The 17,753-nt window shown below is 50.8% G+C and overlaps 1 protein-coding gene across 3 annotated transcripts in view; it reads left to right on the plus strand.

Annotated features, from left to right (window-relative positions):
• Nucleotides 1-3,388: 3,388 nt before the first annotated feature.
• LOC110524889 (cytoplasmic FMR1-interacting protein 1 homolog) overlaps nt 3,389-17,753 on the plus strand; it is a 79,542-nt gene continuing 65,177 nt past the window's right edge. For 2 of the 3 annotated variants that reach the window (XM_036978964.1, XM_036978965.1), the window contains exon 1: nt 3,391-3,676. The gene's annotated coding sequence lies outside the window, so the exon portion shown is untranslated. Of the gene's footprint in view, nt 3,677-17,753 lie in introns of all 3 variants that reach the window. The other variant, XM_036978966.1, reaches the window with a different exon arrangement.

A 17,753-nucleotide genomic window follows, 5' to 3' on the forward strand; every position in this document is an offset into this window, starting at 1 on the left:
AACAAAATGTCCTCCGAAGAGGGGGGAGGATGGGCCACCAAAATATATACTGATAAAGAGTATGTAAGTGGGGTTAGGGTGGTGAGTTACCCCTGTATCGAGTAGGGTTAGGGTAGTGAGATACCCCTGTATAGATTGGAGTGGTGAGTTACCCCTGTATCGAGTGGAGTGGTGAGTTACCTCTGTATAGAGTGGCGTTAGGGTGGTGAGTTACCCCTGTATAGAGTGGAGTTAGGGTGGTGAGTTACCCCTGTATAGAGTGGGGTTAGGGTGGTGAGTTACCCCTGTATAGAGTGGGGTTAGGGTGGTGAGTTACCCCTGTATAGAGTAGGGTTAGGGTGGTGAGTTACCCCTGTATAGAGTGGGGTTAGGGTGGTGAGTTACCCCTGTGTAGAGTAGGGTTAGGGTGGTGAGTTATCCCTGTATAGAGTAGGGTTAGGGTGGTGAGTTACCCCTGTGTAGAGTAGGGTTAGGGTGGTGAGTTATCCCTGTATAGAGTAGGGTTAGGGTGGTGAGTTACCCCTGTATAGAGTGGAGTTAGGGTGGTGAGTTACCCCTATATAGAGTAGGGTTAGGGTGGTGAGTTACCCCTGTGTAGAGTAGGGTTAGGGTGGTGAGTTATCCCTGTATAGAGTAGGGTTAGGGTGGTGAGTTACCCCTGTATAGAGTGGAGTTAGGGTGGTGAGTTACCCCTGTGTAGAGTAGGGTTAGGGTGGTGAGTTATCCCTGTATAGAGTAGGGTTAGGGTGGTGAGTTACCCCTGTATAGAGTGGAGTTAGGGTGGTGAGTTACCCCTGTATAGAGTAGGGTTAGGGTGGTGAGTTACCCCTGTGTAGAGTAGGGTTAGGGTGGTGAGTTATCCCTGTATAGAGTAGGGTTAGGGTGGTGAGTTACCCCTGTATAGAGTGGAGTTAGGGTGGTGAGTTACCCCTGTATAGAGTAGGGTTAGGGTGGTGAGTTACCCCTGTGTAGAGTAGGGTTAGGGTGGTGAGTTATCCCTGTATAGAGTAGGGTTACGGTGGTGAGTTACCCCTGTATAGAGTGGAGTTAGGGTGGTGAGTTACCCCTATATCGAGTGGGGTTAGGGTGGTGAGTTACCCCTGTATAGAGTGGAGTTAGGGTGGTGAGTTACCCCTGTATAGAGTAGGGTGGTGAGTTACCCCTGTATAGAGTAGGGTGGTGAGTTACCCCTGTATCGAGTGGAGTTAGGGTGGTGAGTTACCCCTGTATCGAGTGGAGTTAGGGTGGTGAGTTACCCCTGCATAGAGTAGGGTGGTGAGTTACCCCTGTATAGATTGGAGTTAGGGTGGTGAGATACCCCTGTATAGAGTGGAGTTAGGGTGGTGAGATACCCCTGTATAGAGTAGGGTTAGGGTGGTGAGTTACCCCTGTATAGAGTGGAGTTAGGGTGGTGAGTTACCCCTGTATCGAGTGGAGTTAGGGTGGTGAGTTACCCCTGTATAGAGTGGAGTTAGGGTGGTGAGTTACCCCTGCATAGAGTAGGGTGGTGAGTTACCCCTGTATAGAGTGGAGTTAGGGTGGTGAGTTACCCCTGTATAGAGTAGGGTTAGGGTGGTGAGTTACCCCTGTATAGAGTAGGGTTAGGGTGGTGAGTTATCCCTGTATAGAGTAGGGTTACGGTGGTGAGTTACCTCTGTATAGAGTGGAGTTAGGGTGGTGAGTTACCCCTGTATAGAGTAGGGTTAGGGTGGTGAGTTACCCCTATATCGAGTGGGGTTAGGGTGGTGAGTTACCCCTGTATAGAGTAGGGTTAGGGTGGTGAGTTAGCCCTGTATAGAGTGGAGTTAGGGTGGTGAGTTACCCCTGTATAGAGTACGGTGGTGAGTTACCCCTGTATTGAGTGGAGTTAGGGTGGTGAGTTACCCCTGTATCGAGTGGAGTTAGGGTGGTGAGTTACCCCTGTATAGAGTAGGATGGTGAGTTACCCCTGCATAGAGTGGAGTTAGGGTGGTGAGATACCCCTGTATAGAGTGGAGTTAGGGTGGTGAGATACCCCTGTATAGAGTAGGGTTAGGGTGGTGAGTTACCCCTGTATAGAGTGGAGTTAGTGTGGTGAGTTACCCCTGTATCGATTGGAGTTAGGGTGGTGAGTTACCCCTGTATAGAGTAGGGTTAGGGTGGTGAGTTACCCCTGTATAGAGTGGAGTTAGGGTGGTGGGTTACCCCTGTATCGAGTGGAGTTAGGGTGGTGAGTTACCCCTGCATAGAGTAGGGTGGTGAGTTACCCCTTTATAGAGTGGAGTTGGGGTGGTGAGATACCCCTGTATAGAGTGGAGTTAGGGTGGTGAGTTACCCCTGTATCGATTGGAGTTAGGGTGGTGAGTTACCCCTGTATAGAGTAGGGTTAGGGTGGTGAGTTACCCCTGTATAGAGTGGAGTTAGGGTGGTGAGTTACCCCTGTATCGAGTGGAGTTAGGGTGGTGAGTTACCCCTGCATAGAGTAGGGTGGTGAGTTACCCCTGTATAGAGTGGAGTTAGGGTGGTGAGATACCCTTGTATAGAGTAGGGTTAGGGTGGTGAGTTACCCCTGTATAGTGTAGGGTTAGGGTGGTGAGTTACCCCTGTACAGAGTAGGGAGGTGAGATACCCCTGTATAGAGTAGGGTTAGGGTGGTGAGTTACCCCTGTATAGTGTAGGGTTAGGGTGGTGAGTTACCCCTGTATAGAGTGGAGTTAGGGTGGTGAGTTACCCCTGTATCGATTGGAGTTAGGGTGGTGAGTTACCCCTGTATAGAGTAGGGTTAGGGTGGTGAGATACCCTTGTATAGAGTAGGGTTAGGGTGGTGAGTTACCCCTGTATAGTGTAGGGTTAGGGTGGTGAGTTACCCCTGTACAGAGTAGGGAGGTGAGATACCCCTGTATAGAGTTAGGGTGGTGAGTTACCCCTGTATAGAGTGGAGTTAGTGTGGTGAGTTACCCCTGTATCGAGTGGAGTTAGGGTGGTGAGATACCCTTGTATAGAGTAGGGTTAGGGTGGTGAGTTACCCATGTACAGAGTAGGGAGGTGAGATACCCCTGTATAGAGTTAGGGTGGTGAGTTACCCCTGTATAGAGTGGAGTTAGTGTGGTGAGTTACCCCTGTATCGAGTGGAGTTAGGGTGGTGAGTTACCCCTGTATCGAGTGGAGTTAGGGTGGACTACAAGGCTATGTTAAGTTCAATAAATAAATTACTATAGTAAGTGCATAGGTGCCAAATAAAGTTATATTTTATCAGCCAAAAATCTGCCAATTTCAAAGATGTATCTTTCTGTGAAACAAAAAAAAAGGCATTTATCTCGGCGTTCGCGTCATCACACTCCCTCATCTGATTGGTGGAGTAGGCTGACTCTGTGGTTATGGTAAGTAGTGAGGAGCCCTTTCCTGTGAGGTCGTTCCCCACACCGTCCCTAGCGGATAACATCTGCACCGCAGTGGAGGGGTTTCCTGTTCCATTTCCCTGCTTCAGTGGGACAGGAACTCCCTGTTCTCGACTCCCCGCCTGCCTGACGCGATAGCCTCAAACAGGGAAGAAGATTGCCCCAGACTAAAAAAAAACGGTGCTATTTATGCTTTTTCACCGCCATTGCTTTCCAGGGGCGTCAAGCTTATTAATATTAGTGTTGAATGGATTTCTAAGTCGTTGAAGTGGACCAAATTCCCAGGAAAACAACTCCGGGTGAGTATCTAATCAGTTCGGGAAGTTTTAGCTGTGTAACCAACGCCTACGAAAACTTTCTGTGATGTTTCTCTGGATGGGTGTTGCCTTTTGTGGCTTCGCGTTGTTTTACTCCTTATGGGTTTTCTATTCAAGAGAATTACCGTTTTTATCGAATTTAGACGATAAAAAAATTGCTTATGCGCTTATTATTTTGATTTAATTAATGAAAAGTTAACTCTATAAACTGCATATTTTCCTTCAACGCCCTAGGCCTCAAACAGTGCGACTAATCAGACTAGATAGGATCTTGACACGCAGGAATCTGACACAGATCCGCCCGTCGAGAGTAACTCTTATACAGGCGAGTCACAGGTTGCAGGAATTATTTGTACCAATCATGGTGGATGTTGACTGACACATCAATGAGAAAATACTAAAAGTGATCAAAATAATTGCCTGTTGGGGAAGTTACTGTGAAAGCTACTGGTTGATAATGACTCTCTTACAGGGCATTTGGAAAGTATTCAGACACCTTGACTTTTTCCACATTTTGTTATTTTACAGCCTCATTCTAAAATGGATTAAATGTTTTACTCATCAATTTACACACTATCATATTATGACAAAGTGAATGACATCTGGGGAGAGCTCTGAGACAGGATTGTGTCGAGGCACAGATCTGGGGAAGGGTACCAAAACATTTTCTGCAGCATTGAAGGTCCCCAAGAACACAGGGGCCTCCATCATTATTAAATGGAAGGAGTTTGGAACCACCAAGACTCTTCCTAGAGCTGGCTGCCCTGCCAAACGGAGCAATCGGGAGGAGGGCCTTGGTCAGGGAGGTGACCAAGAACCCGATGGGCACTCTGACAGAAATCTAGAGATCCTCTGTGGAGATGGAAGAGCCTTCCAGAAGGACAGCCATCGCTGCAGCACTCCACCAATCAGGCCTTTATGGTAAAGTGGCCAGACGGAATTCACTTAAAGGATGCTCAGAACATGAGTAACAAGATTCTTTGGTCTGATGAAACTAAGATTGAACTCTTTGGCCTGAATGCCAAGCGTCACATCTGGAGGAAACCTGGCACCATCCCTACGGTGAAGCATGGTGATGGCAGCGTCACATCTGGAGGAAACCTGGCACCATCCCTACGGTGAAGCATGGTGGTGGCAGCGTCACATCTGGAGGAAACCTGGCACCATCCCTACGGTGAAGCATGGTGGTGGCAGCGTCACATCTGGAGGAAACCTGGCACCATCCCTACGGTGAAGCATGGTGATGGCAGCGTCACATCTGGAGGAAACCTGGCACCATCCCTACGGTGAAGCATGGTGATGGCAGAATTAAGGGAAAGATGAACAGAGCAAAGTACAGCGAGATTCTTGACGAAAACCTGCTCCAGAGCCCTCAGGACCTCAGACTGGGGGTGAAGGTTCCCCTTCCAACTGAACAACGATCCTGTGTTGTCTTGGCACACAGCCAAGACAACACAGGAGTGGCTTCTGGACAAGTCTTTGAATGTCTGGACAAGTCTCTGAATGTCCTTGAGTGGACCGGACTTGAACCCAATCTAACATCTCTGTAGAGACCTGATAATAGCTGTGCAGCGGCGCTCCCCGTCCAACCTGACAGAGATTGAGAGGATCTGCAGAGAGGAATGGTGAAACTCCCCAAATACAGGTGTGCCAAGCTTGTAGCGTCATACCCAAGAAGACTTGATGCTGTATGTGCTGCCAAATGTGCCTCAACAAAGAACTGAGTAAAGCGTCTGAATACTTATGTAAATGTGATATAAAAAATAAAAAAAACATTTGCTAAAATCTCAACTTGTTTTTGCTTTGTCATTATGGGTAATTGTATGTAGCTTGAGGGGGGGAAACACAATGTAATCCACTTTAGAATAAAGGCTGTAATGTAACAAAGGTGGAAAACGTCAAGGGGTCTGAATACTTGTCCGAATGCACACGCTCTGATTGGACGAAGACGTCTTCTGTAGGGGGGAGTTTTGCTAACAGCCGTCTGAACATTAACAGGCATCACTCGCTATTTTGGATGTATAAGGACTAAGGCGATATGGACTAAAAATAATATCTAAGCTCAGCAGAAAAAGAAACGTCCTTTCACTGTCTTCTGCATTTATTTTCAGCAACTGAGACATAAACTGAACAAGTTCCACAGACATGTGACTAACAGAAATGTATTAATATGTCCCTGAACAAAGGGTGGGGTCAAAATCAAAAGTAACAGTCAGTATCTGGTGTGGCCACCAGCTGCATTAAGTACTGCAGTGCATCTCCTCCTCATGGACTGCACCAGATTTGCCAGTTCTTGCAGTGAGATGTTACCCCACTCTTCCACCAAGGCACCTGCAAGTTCCCGGACATTTCTGGGGGCAATGGCCCTAGCCCTCACCCTCCGATCCAACAGGTCCCAGACGTGCTCAATGGGATTAAGATCATTCCTTGCAGGAAATCACACACAGAACGAGCAGTATGGCTGGAGGGTCATGGAGGGTCAGGATGAGCCTGCAGGAAGGGTACCACGTGAGGGAGGAGGATGTCTTCCCTGTAACGCACAGCATTGAAATTGCCTGCAATGACAACAAGCTCAGTCCGATGATGCTGTGACACTCCACACCATGACGGACCCTCCACCTCCAAATCGATCCCTCTCCAGAGTACAGGCCTCGGTGTAACGCTCATTCCTTCGACAATAAATGCGAATCCGACCATCATCCCATGTGAGGCAAAACCACAACTCGTCAGTGAAGAGCACTTTTTACCAGTCCTGTCTGGTCCAGCGACGGTGGGTTTGTGCCCATAGGCGATGTTGTTGCCGGTGATGTCTGGTGAGGACCTGCCTTACAACAGGCCTACAAGCCCTCAGTCCAGCCTCTCTCAGCCTATTGCAGACAGTCTGAGCACTGATGGAGGGATTGTGTGTTCCTGGTGTAACTCGGGCAGTTGTTGTTGCCATCCTGTATATGTCCCGCAGGTGTGATGTTCGGATGTACCGATCCTGTGCAGGAGTTGTTACACATGGTCTGCCACTGCGTGGACGATCAGCTGTCCATCCTGTCTCCCTGTAGTGCTGTCTTAGGCGTCTCACAGTATGGACATTTCAATTTATTGCCCTGGCCACATCAGTCCTCATGCCTCCTTGCAACATGCCTAAGGCATGTTCATGCAGATGAGCAGGGACACTCTTTTTCAGAGTCAGTAGAAAGGCCTCTTTAGTGTCCTAAACGTTCATAACTGTGACCTTAATTGCCTACCGTCTGTAAACTGTTAGTGTCTTAATGACCGTTCCACAGGTGCTTGTTCATTATTTGTTTATGATTCATTGAACAAGCATGGGAAACAGTGTTTAAACCCTTTTACAATGAAGGTCTGTGAAGTGTTTTAGATTTTTACGAATTATCTTTGAAAGACAGGGTCCTGAAAATGGGACTTTGCTTTTTTTACTGAGTTTACACCATAGCTATATACATACATACATGCATACATACATATGATTAGTCCGTTCGACGCGTTTCCACTGCTCCAGAGTCCAATGGCGGTGAGCTTATCACCACTCCAGCTGACGCTTGGCATTGTGCATGGTGATCTTAGGCTTGTGTGCGGCTGCTAGGCCATGGAAACCCATTTCATGAAGCTCCCTGATTAATTAACCGGACTGCCAGATGGTGAAGTGATTCATCACTCCAGAGAAGGTGTTTCTACTGCTCCAGAGTCCAATGGCGGTGAGCTTATCACCACTCCAGCTGATGCTTGGCATTGTGCATGGTGATTTCATGCTTATGTACGGCTGCTAGGCCATGAACACTTCTTATGCTGACGTTGCTTCCAGGGGTAGTTTGGAACACGGTAGTGAGTGTCGCCACCGAGGACAGACGATTTTTACACGCTACACGTTTCATCACTCAGTGGTCCTGTTCTGTGAGCTTGTGTGGCCTACCACGTCACAGCTGAGCCGTTGTTGCTCCTAGAAGTTTCCGCTTCACAATAACAGCACTTACACTGGGCCAGTTCTAGCAGGGCAGACATTTGACAAACAGATTTGTTGGAAAGGTGGCATCCTATGACGGTGCCACGTTGAAAGTCAATCAAATTTCAATTAAATGTATTTGTAAAGGCCTTTTTACATCAGCAGTTGTCCCAAAGTTCTATACAGAAACCCAAGGTAGCACGTCTGGTGAACAAGTCTGGGTTCCATAGCCGCAGGCAGAACAGTTGAAACTGGAGCAGAAGCACGACCAGGTGGACTGGGGACAGCAAGGAGTCATCAGGCCAGGTAGTTCTGAGGCATGGTCCCAGGGCTCAGTTCCTCTGGGAGGGAGAGAATTAGAGTGAGCATACTTAAATTCACACAGGACACCAGATAAGACAGGAGAATTTCACCAGATATAACAGACTGACCCTAGCCCCCCGACACACAAATTATTGCAACATAGATACTGGAGGCTGAGACAAGGGTGGGTTGGGGGACACTGTGGCCCCGTCTGACGATACCCCCAGACAGGGTCAACCAGGCAGAGTATAACCCCACCCACTTAGCCAATGCACAGCCCCAACACCACGAGAGGCATATCAACAGACCACCAACTTACGACCCTGAGGCAAGGCTGAGTATAGCCACGAAGGTATCATCCACTGCACCAGCCTGAGGGGCTGCGAAACCTGACAGGAAGATCACGTCAGTGACTCACCCCTTCTAGGACTGTCATGCAAGAGCGCTACTAAGCCAGTGACTCAGCCCCCGTAATAGGGTCAGAGGCAGAGAATCCCAGTAGAGAGAGGGGAGCCAGCCAGTCAGAGTCAGCAAGAGTGGTTCGTTGCTCCTCCTCCTCTCCAATCCTTACATCTTATGGTTCCACAGGAAAAGGGTAGTAAAACCTTGAAATACTCCCTTCAGATCTGTCCTCACCTCCTGACCTCAACCCCTCCTTCCCCTAGTCCACAGATGTCCATCTGTCTCCCCTGTATCAACACGTTGCTCTGCTCCCGTCCCCCAACACATTCCACAGCCACTCTGTCTTTCTACAGATCTCTCTCCTTATTAATATGCGTCTGATCTATCATGTCTTATCTCAATGTTCAAAATGTCAAATCCAACAATACTGAACAAAAATATAAATGCAACAATTTCAACGATTTTACTGAGTTACAGTTCATGGAAGGAAATCAGTCAATTGAAATAAATTCACAAAGCTCTTATCTATGGATTTCACTTGCCTGGGCAGGGGAGCAGGGGTACAGTGGGCGCAGGGGTGCAGGGGTGCAGCAGACGCAGTGGGTGCAGCGGGCGCAGTGGGTGCAGGGGTGCAGCTATGGGTGGGGAGTTTTTGCAGGTATGGAACGTTTCTGGGATTTTTGTAATTTCAGCTCATGAAACATGGGACCAACACTTTACATGTTGCGTTTCTTCTATTTGTGTTCAGTGTAGTTCAGCTACCACCTGCAAAATGTCTAGTAGTTGAACTACTAGTTGACCTACGTGTCGGTCACTGCTGTTGGGTTGTTATTGAGGAACAGAGATTTCAAAGTTGACATTTCATTCTTTCTGAACTGAAGTCATATCCATTGCTCTGCAAAAATCAAGGTTTAAATTGTATTTGGTGTCAGTGCATACGAACCAGATGTCTGTAGTGACTTATATTGTTGATTTATAAATGTGGTTTCTATGTACTCGTATCATATCTGTTGGGTGTGGGCTGGGTGGCATGGCCCAGGTTCCTACAAAACCACAATGTAACCATTCACCGGTTGGTTGGATCCTTGCTTTGTAATACACCCACTATCCTGTAGTCATTCTGCCACCACTAACCAATTCTGCAATTAGATAAGGAGAAGTTTCTCTTAAAGCTCAACATGTCTCTATTGAGACCAGATAGGCCTAGATCTAGTTTGCTGTAGGCCTAGGCCCTCCAGCAGTCTGGTATAGGCCCTCCAGCAGTCTGGTATAGGCCCTCCAGCAGTCTGGTATAGGCCCTCCAGCAGTCTGGTATAGGCCCTCCAGCAGTCTGGTATAGGCCCTCCAGCAGTCTGGTATAGGCCCTCCTGCAGTCTGGTATAGGCCCTCCTGCAGTCTGGTATAGGCCCTCCTGCAGTCTGGTATAGGCCCTCCAGCAGTCTGGTATAGGCCCTCCAGCAGTCTGGTATAGGCCCTCCAGCAGTCTGGTATAGGCCCTCCAGCAGTCTGGTATAGGCCCTCCAGCAGTCTGGTATAGGCCCTCCAGCAGTCTGGTATAGGCCCTCCAGCAGTCTGGTATAGGCCCTCCAGCAGTCTGGTATAGGCCCTCCAGCAGTCTGGTATAGGCCCTCCAGCAGTCTGGTATAGGCCCTCCAGCAGTCTGGTATAGGCCCTCCAGCAGTCTGGTATAGGCCCTCCAGCAGTCTGGTATAGGCCCTCCAGCAGTCTGGTATAGGCCCTCCTGCAGTCTGGTATAGGCCCTCCTGCAGTCTGGTATAGGCCCTCCAGCAGTCTAGTATAGGCCCTCCAGCAGTCTGGTATAGGCCCTCCAGCAGTCTGGTATAGGCCCTCCAGCAGTCTGGTATAGGCCCTCCAGCAGTCTGGTATAGGCCCTCCAGCAGTCTGGTATAGGCCCTCCAGCAGTCTGGTATAGGCCCTCCAGCAGTCTGGTATAGGCCCTCCAGCAGTCTGGTATAGGCCCTCCTGCAGTCTGGTATAGGCCCTCCTGCAGTCTGGTATAGGCCCTCCAGCAGTCTGGTATAGGCCCTCCAGCAGTCTAGTATAGGCCCTCCAGCAGTCTGGTATAGGCCCTCCAGCAGTCTGGTATAGGCCCTCCAGCAGTCTGGTATAGGCCCTCCAGCAGTCTGGTATAGGCCCTCCAGCAGTCTAGTATAGGCCCTCCAGCAGTCTGGTATAGGCCCTCCAGCAGTCTGGTATAGGCCCTCCAGCAGTCTGGTATAGGCCCTCCAGCAGTCTAGTATAGGCCCTCCAGCAGTCTGGTATAGGCCCTCCTGCAGTCTGGTATAGGCCCTCCTGCAGTCTGGTATAGGTCCTCCAGCAGTCTGGTATAGGCCCTCCAGCAGTCTGGTATAGGCCCTCCAGCAGTCTGGTATAGGCCCTCCAGCAGTCTGGTATAGGCCCTCCAGCAGTCTGGTATAGGCCCTCCAGCAGTCTGATATAGGCCCTCCAGCAGTCTGATATAGGCCCTCCAGCAGTCTGATATAGGCCCTCCTGCAGTCTGGTATAGGCCCTCCAGCAGTCTAGTATAGGCCCTCCAGCAGTCTGGTATAGGCCCTCCAGCAGTCTGGTATAGGCCCTCCAGCAGTCTGGTATAGGCCCTCCAGCAGTCTAGTATAGGCCCTCCAGCAGTCTGGTATAGGCCCTCCTGCAGTCTGGTATAGGCCCTCCTGCAGTCTGGTATAGGCCCTCCAGCAGTCTGGTATAGGCCCTCCAGCAGTCTGGTATAGGCCCTCCAGCAGTCTGGTATAGGCCCTCCAGCAGTCTGGTATAGGCCCTCCTGCAGTCTGGTATAGGCCCTCCAGCAGTCTGGTATAGGCCCTCCAGCAGTCTGGTATAGGCCCTCCAGCAGTCTGGTATAGGCCCTCCAGCAGTCTGGTATAGGCCCTCCAGCAGTCTGGTATAGGCCCTCCTGCAGTCTGGTATAGGCCCTCCAGCAGTCTGGTATAGGCCCTCCAGCAGTCTGGTATAGGCCCTCCAGCAGTCTGGTATAGGCCCTCCAGCAGTCTAGTATAGGCCCTCCAGCAGTCTAGTATAGGCCCTCCAGCAGTCTGGTATAGGCCCTCCAGCAGTCTGGTATAGGCCCTCCAGCAGTCTGGTATAGGCCCTCCAGCAGTCTAGTATAGGCCCTCCAGCAGTCTGGTATAGGCCCTCCAGCAGTCTGGTATAGGCCCTCCAGCAGTCTGGTATAGGCCCTCCTGCAGTCTGGTATAGGCCCTCCAGCAGTCTGGTATAGGCCCTCCAGCAGTCTGGTATAGGCCCTCCAGCAGTCTGGTATAGGCCCTCCAGCAGTCTGGTATAGGCCCTCCAGCAGTCTGGTATAGGCCCTCCAGCAGTCTGGTATAGGCCCTCCAGCAGTCTGGTATAGGCCCTCCTGCAGTCTGGTATAGGCCCTCCTGCAGTCTGGTATAGGCCCTCCAGCAGTCTGGTATAGGCCCTCCAGCAGTCTGGTATAGGCCCTCCAGCAGTCTGGTATAGGCCCTCCAGCAGTCTGGTATAGGCCCTCCAGCAGTCTGGTATAGGCCCTCCAGCAGTCTGGTATAGGCCCTCCAGCAGTCTGGTATAGGCCCTCCAGCAGTCTAGTATAGGCCCTCCAGCAGTCTAGTATAGGCCCTCCAGCAGTCTGGTATAGGCCCTCCAGCAGTCTGGTATAGGCCCTCCAGCAGTCTGGTATAGGCCCTCCAGCAGTCTGGTATAGGCCCTCCAGCAGTCTGGTATAGGCCCTCCTGCAGTCTGGTATAGGCCCTCCAGCAGTCTGGTATAGGCCCTCCTGCAGTCTAGTATAGGCCCTCCAGCAGTCTAGTATAGGCCCTCCAGCAGTCTGGTATAGGCCCTCCAGCAGTCTGGTATAGGCCCTCCAGCAGTCTGGTATAGGCCCTCCAGCAGTCTGGTATAGGCCCTCCAGCAGTCTGGTATAGGCCCTCCAGCAGTCTGGTATAGGCCCTCCAGCAGTCTGGTATAGGCCCTCCAGCAGTCTGGTATAGGCCCTCCAGCAGTCTGGTATAGGCCCTCCAGCAGTCTGGTATAGGCCCTCCAGCAGTCTGGTATAGGCCCTCCAGCAGTCTAGTATAGGCCCTCCAGCAGTCTAGTATAGGCCCTCCAGCAGTCTGGTATAGGCCCTCCAGCAGTCTGGTATAGGCCCTCCAGCAGTCTGGTATAGGCCCTCCAGCAGTCTGGTATAGGCCCTCCTGCAGTCTGGTATAGGCCCTCCAGCAGTCTGGTATAGGCCCTCCAGCAGTCTGGTATAGGCCCTCCAGCAGTCTGGTATAGGCCCTCCAGCAGTCTAGTATAGGCCCTCCAGCAGTCTAGTATAGGCCCTCCAGCAGTCTGGTATAGGCCCTCCAGCAGTCTGGTATAGGCCCTCCAGCAGTCTGGTATAGGCCCTCCAGCAGTCTAGTATAGGCCCTCCAGCAGTCTGGTATAGGCCCTCCAGCAGTCTGGTATAGGCCCTCCAGCAGTCTGGTATAGGCCCTCCTGCAGTCTGGTATAGGCCCTCCAGCAGTCTGGTATAGGCCCTCCAGCAGTCTGGTATAGGCCCTCCAGCAGTCTGGTATAGGCCCTCCAGCAGTCTGGTATAGGCCCTCCTGCAGTCTGGTATAGGCCCTCCTGCAGTCTGGTATAGGCCCTCCTGCAGTCTGGTATAGGCCCTCCAGCAGTCTGGTATAGGCCCTCCAGCAGTCTGGTATAGGCCCTCCAGCAGTCTGGTATAGGCCCTCCAGCAGTCTGGTATAGGCCCTCCAGCAGTCTGGTATAGGCCCTCCAGCAGTCTGGTATAGGCCCTCCAGCAGTCTGGTATAGGCCCTCCAGCAGTCTAGTATAGGCCCTCCAGCAGTCTAGTATAGGCCCTCCAGCAGTCTGGTATAGGCCCTCCAGCAGTCTGGTATAGGCCCTCCAGCAGTCTGGTATAGGCCCTCCAGCAGTCTGGTATAGGCCCTCCAGCAGTCTGGTATAGGCCCTCCTGCAGTCTGGTATAGGCCCTCCAGCAGTCTGGTATAGGCCCTCCTGCAGTCTAGTATAGGCCCTCCAGCAGTCTAGTATAGGCCCTCCAGCAGTCTGGTATAGGCCCTCCAGCAGTCTGGTATAGGCCCTCCAGCAGTCTGGTATAGGCCCTCCAGCAGTCTGGTATAGGCCCTCCAGCAGTCTGGTATAGGCCCTCCAGCAGTCTGGTATAGGCCCTCCAGCAGTCTGGTATAGGCCCTCCAGCAGTCTGGTATAGGCCCTCCAGCAGTCTGGTATAGGCCCTCCAGCAGTCTTGTATAGGCCCTCCAGCAGTCTAGTATAGGCCCTCCAGCAGTCTGGTATAGGCCCTCCAGCAGTCTGGTATAGGCCCTCCAGCAGTCTGGTATAGGTCCTCCTGCAGTCTGGTATAGGCCCTCCAGCAGTCTGGTATAGGTCCTCCTGCAGTCTGGTATAGGCCCTCCAGCAGTCTGGTATAGGCCCTCCAGCAGTCTGGTATAGGCCCTCCAGCAGTCTGGTATAGGCCCTCCAGCAGTCTAGTATAGGCCCTCCAGCAGTCTAGTATAGGCCCTCCAGCAGTCTGGTATAGGCCCTCCAGCAGTCTGGTATAGGCCCTCCAGCAGTCTGGTATAGGTCCTCCTGCAGTCTGGTATAGGCCCTCCAGCAGTCTGGTATAGGCCCTCCAGCAGTCTGGTATAGGCCCTCCAGCAGTCTGGTATAGGCCCTCCAGCAGTCTGGTATAGGCCCTCCAGCAGTCTGGTATAGGCCCTCCAGCAGTCTGGTATAGGCCCTCCAGCAGTCTGGTATAGCCCTCCAGCAGTCTGGTATAGGCCCTCCAGCAGTCTGATATAGGCCCTCCAGCAGTCTGGTATAGGCCCTCCAGCAGTCTGATATAGGCCCTCCAGCAGTCTGGTATAGGCCCTCCAGCAGTCTGGTATAGGTCCTCCAGCAGTCTGGTATAGGCCCTCCAGCAGTCTGATATAGGTCCTCCAGCAGTCTGGTATAGGCCCTCCAGCAGTCTGGTATAGGCCCTCCAGCAGTCTGGTATAGGCCCTCCAGCAGTCTGGTATAGGCCCTCCAGCAGTCTGGTATAGGCCCTCCAGCAGTCTGGTATAGGCCCTCCAGCAGTCTGGTATAGGCCCTCCAGCAGTCTGGTATAGGCCCTCCAGCAGTCTGGTATAGGCCCTCCAGCAGTCTGGTATAGGCCCTCCTGCAGTCTGGTATAGGCCCTCCAGCAGTCTGGTATAGGCCCTCCAGCAGTCTGGTATAGGCCCTCCAGCAGTCTGGTATAGGCCCTCCAGCAGTCTGGTATAGGCCCTCCAGCAGTCTGGTATAGGCCCTCCTGCAGTCTGGTATAGGCCCTCCAGCAGTCTGGTATAGGCCCTCCAGCAGTCTGGTATAGGCCCTCCAGCAGTCTGGTATAGGCCCTCCAGCAGTCTGGTATAGGCCCTCCAGCAGTCTGGTATAGGCCCTCCAGCAGTCTGGTATAGGCCCTCCAGCAGTCTGGTATAGGCCCTCCAGCAGTCTGGTATAGGCCCTCCAGCAGTCTGGTATAGGCCCTCCAGCAGTCTGGTATAGGCCCTCCAGCAGTCTGGTATAGGCCCTCCAGCAGTCTGGTATAGGCCCAAGGAACTCGGTGTGTTTTGTATTTGCTCAGTGTCTTCCTTCCTTGTGTGATCTGGTGAAGCACAGTTGAGAGAGGGGGCAGGGTAGAGGGGGTTGCAGCTGATGTTTAGGAGAAGTGAGAGTTGCTGCTGACGTTTAGGAGAAGTGAGAGTTGCTGCTGAGGTTTAGAAGCGAAAGAGAGAAACTGTAGATGGGGGAGGGTGACAGCTGGACCCTAGTATATCTGGATCTTGATATTGCATGTTTGGTTTGTGGTGGGGGACGTCATTTATCTCTGCAGGGTTTCTACCTCTGTAGTTGTTTTTCTTGTGGCAAAGTGAGGCTTCGAGCGAAGTGGTTTCCTTGGAAGCTGAAGTTTTCATGTGATTTCACACCTCTTGTATATTTGCAACGTGACAACTTGTTGCAACTGCACAGCTACTGTTGGAGGTGTGACTCTGTCAATCTCCTGTTCAGAGGTGCCATTGGCTACATCTTTTGCTGCTGGTCTCGACAACAGGGCCACAAAACATAACTTGACTTGAACGGAGTTTCTACCACGCCAGGCTTCATCCAGACGAGAGTCTGTGAGAGGAGACTTATTTCCAACAGCGCTGGACTCCTGGGCTGGGTTCACTACATTTTTACCTTCAATTGAATTGAAACGGTGCTGTATTGAATGACCAGTTGGGGTTGTGTTGTGGGTTGGTTGGGTTGTGGGTTAAAAATGCACCGTTTCCCTTGAAAATACGCCGCTCTTTGCTTCAAGCCACACCCACCTAAATGGAGAAAACTTATCTTTCTGTTCAAGAACTTACAAAAAATGTTTTGTAAAATGTGCCATTCGGTACAAACCATTCCACAACGTAGCAAACGTCTGAGTGAACTGAACGCCCCCCCAGATATTAGGGCTGGGAATTACCAGGGACCTCACGATCCGATATTATCACGACGCTTCTATGATGTGTATTGTAATTGCATACTGTGATTTTATTGTGATTCGATGTTGCGAACATGTTGCTCACCATGTGTCTGCTGCAGAGAGACGAGTCATGAGAAAACATCAAGTTTCAATCCGTCATGGAAAGAGAAGTGCTGAAAACAAATTGGCCTCCTAAATTACAAAAAGGACATATTGGTTTCCTTCCCCTGTAAGCAGTCTGTGGCCCTTTGATAAAGAGTGTAGCAAATGACATAAGACTGTAATCAGTCTGTGGATAAGGTATGACAGCAGACCACGCTTTGGTTTTGTTGGACCCTGTTTCAGATGCTAACTTTTTAGCATTTGTGGCACAAATCCAATGCAAGTCAATGGTACCTATATTAGCATTTTCACGCTTCATATCCAACTCATAATAAAGTATCTAAAAATGTTGTAGATCAATTATGTTGCTTATAGAGTTGGATATGATGCGTGAAAATGCTAATACTGGTACCATTGACATGCATTGGATTTGTGGGTGGCTCTTGGTTTGGGAGGGGGGAGGTCCGTGGGTGGCTCATGGTTTGGGAGGGGGGAGGTCCGTGGGTGGCTCTTGGTTTGGGAGGGGGGAGGTCCGTGGGTGGCTCTTGGTTTGGGAGGGGGGGTCCGTGGGTGGCTCTTGGTTTGGGAGGGGGGGTCTGTGGGTGGCTCTTGGTTTGGGAGGGGGGGGTCTGTGGGTGGCTCTTGGTTTGGGAGGGGGGGTCCGTGGGTGGCTCTTGGTTTGGGATTGGGGGTCCGTGGGAGGCTCTTGGCCATTGATTTGGAATCCTGTACATTGACATGAATCCTGTACATTGAAATTACCAATTTGGGTGCAATCAATTACACTACAGAGAAGGATCAGGGACACCTCCTGAGTCTCTTAGTTAGCTGTGGTTCAGTCCTACTTGTCTCTCTACTCTGCTGCTGCCCACCTCCTAGGGCCCGGACCTCCCTAGGGCCCGGACCTCCCTAGGGCCCGGACCTCCCTAGGGCCCGGAACTCCCTAGGGCCCGGACCTCCCTAGGGCCCGGAACTCCCTAGGGCCCGGAACTCCCTAGGGCTTAGACCTAATCCTGGGACAAGGCATTTAACCCTATTTATAAGGGAAGGAGAAGACAACCGGAGACTTTGCAGCTTCAAGAGGAACTGAACCAGAAGTCACTGAGTCTTCCTGCTTTTCTACAGTGAAAGTACACCTATTCTATTTAGCTTCTGGGTTTGCGTCTTTGTTGTTTTTGGGTCTTTTACATAGGGGTTTTGTACACCAGCTTCAAACAGCTGAAAATAGAGTATTCCTGGTTATGGATAATAAATGTCACAGTGGTTGAGAGGGAACAGTGATTCTCTATACTACACTTGCTTGTTTTGTCTCACAAACTGAAATTAGTCAAACTACTAGTTTTATCAACCAGGAAATGGCAGAGTGACGTCTGCATGTCTGTGTTAAGTCATTTGTAGAAACGTAAGCATAACATACCATGTGTAGTTCTCTCCAGTTACTACCCTGCTCTGCCAGACTGTATTCCACAGGTCTGCCAGTGAGGCAGTGTTGAAGAGCTCCACAACTATAATACGTATTCAGTCCTACTTCCATCTTTTAGATTGAGTGTTTCAACCAGGAAATGTGATTGTTGTATCCCATACCAGTGTTTATTCTAAGCCAATCGGATGTCTTATTGATCAGTTATGTGTAAGTTCCTGCCAGGGGTTTGCTGACATGGCTATACTCATAATCATATCCGTAAATTGACAGTTGGATCGGATGATACTTGTGATTGTAAAACACAACAGGGAAGTGTTTTAATGTGAATAGATGTTGGCTAAATATGTCACTGCAAAAAAAGCTTCAGATTAGCACT

The sequence above is a fragment of the Oncorhynchus mykiss genome, chromosome 5, assembly GCF_013265735.2.
Source record: "Oncorhynchus mykiss isolate Arlee chromosome 5, USDA_OmykA_1.1, whole genome shotgun sequence".
Taxonomy (NCBI): Eukaryota; Metazoa; Chordata; class Actinopteri; order Salmoniformes; family Salmonidae; genus Oncorhynchus; species Oncorhynchus mykiss.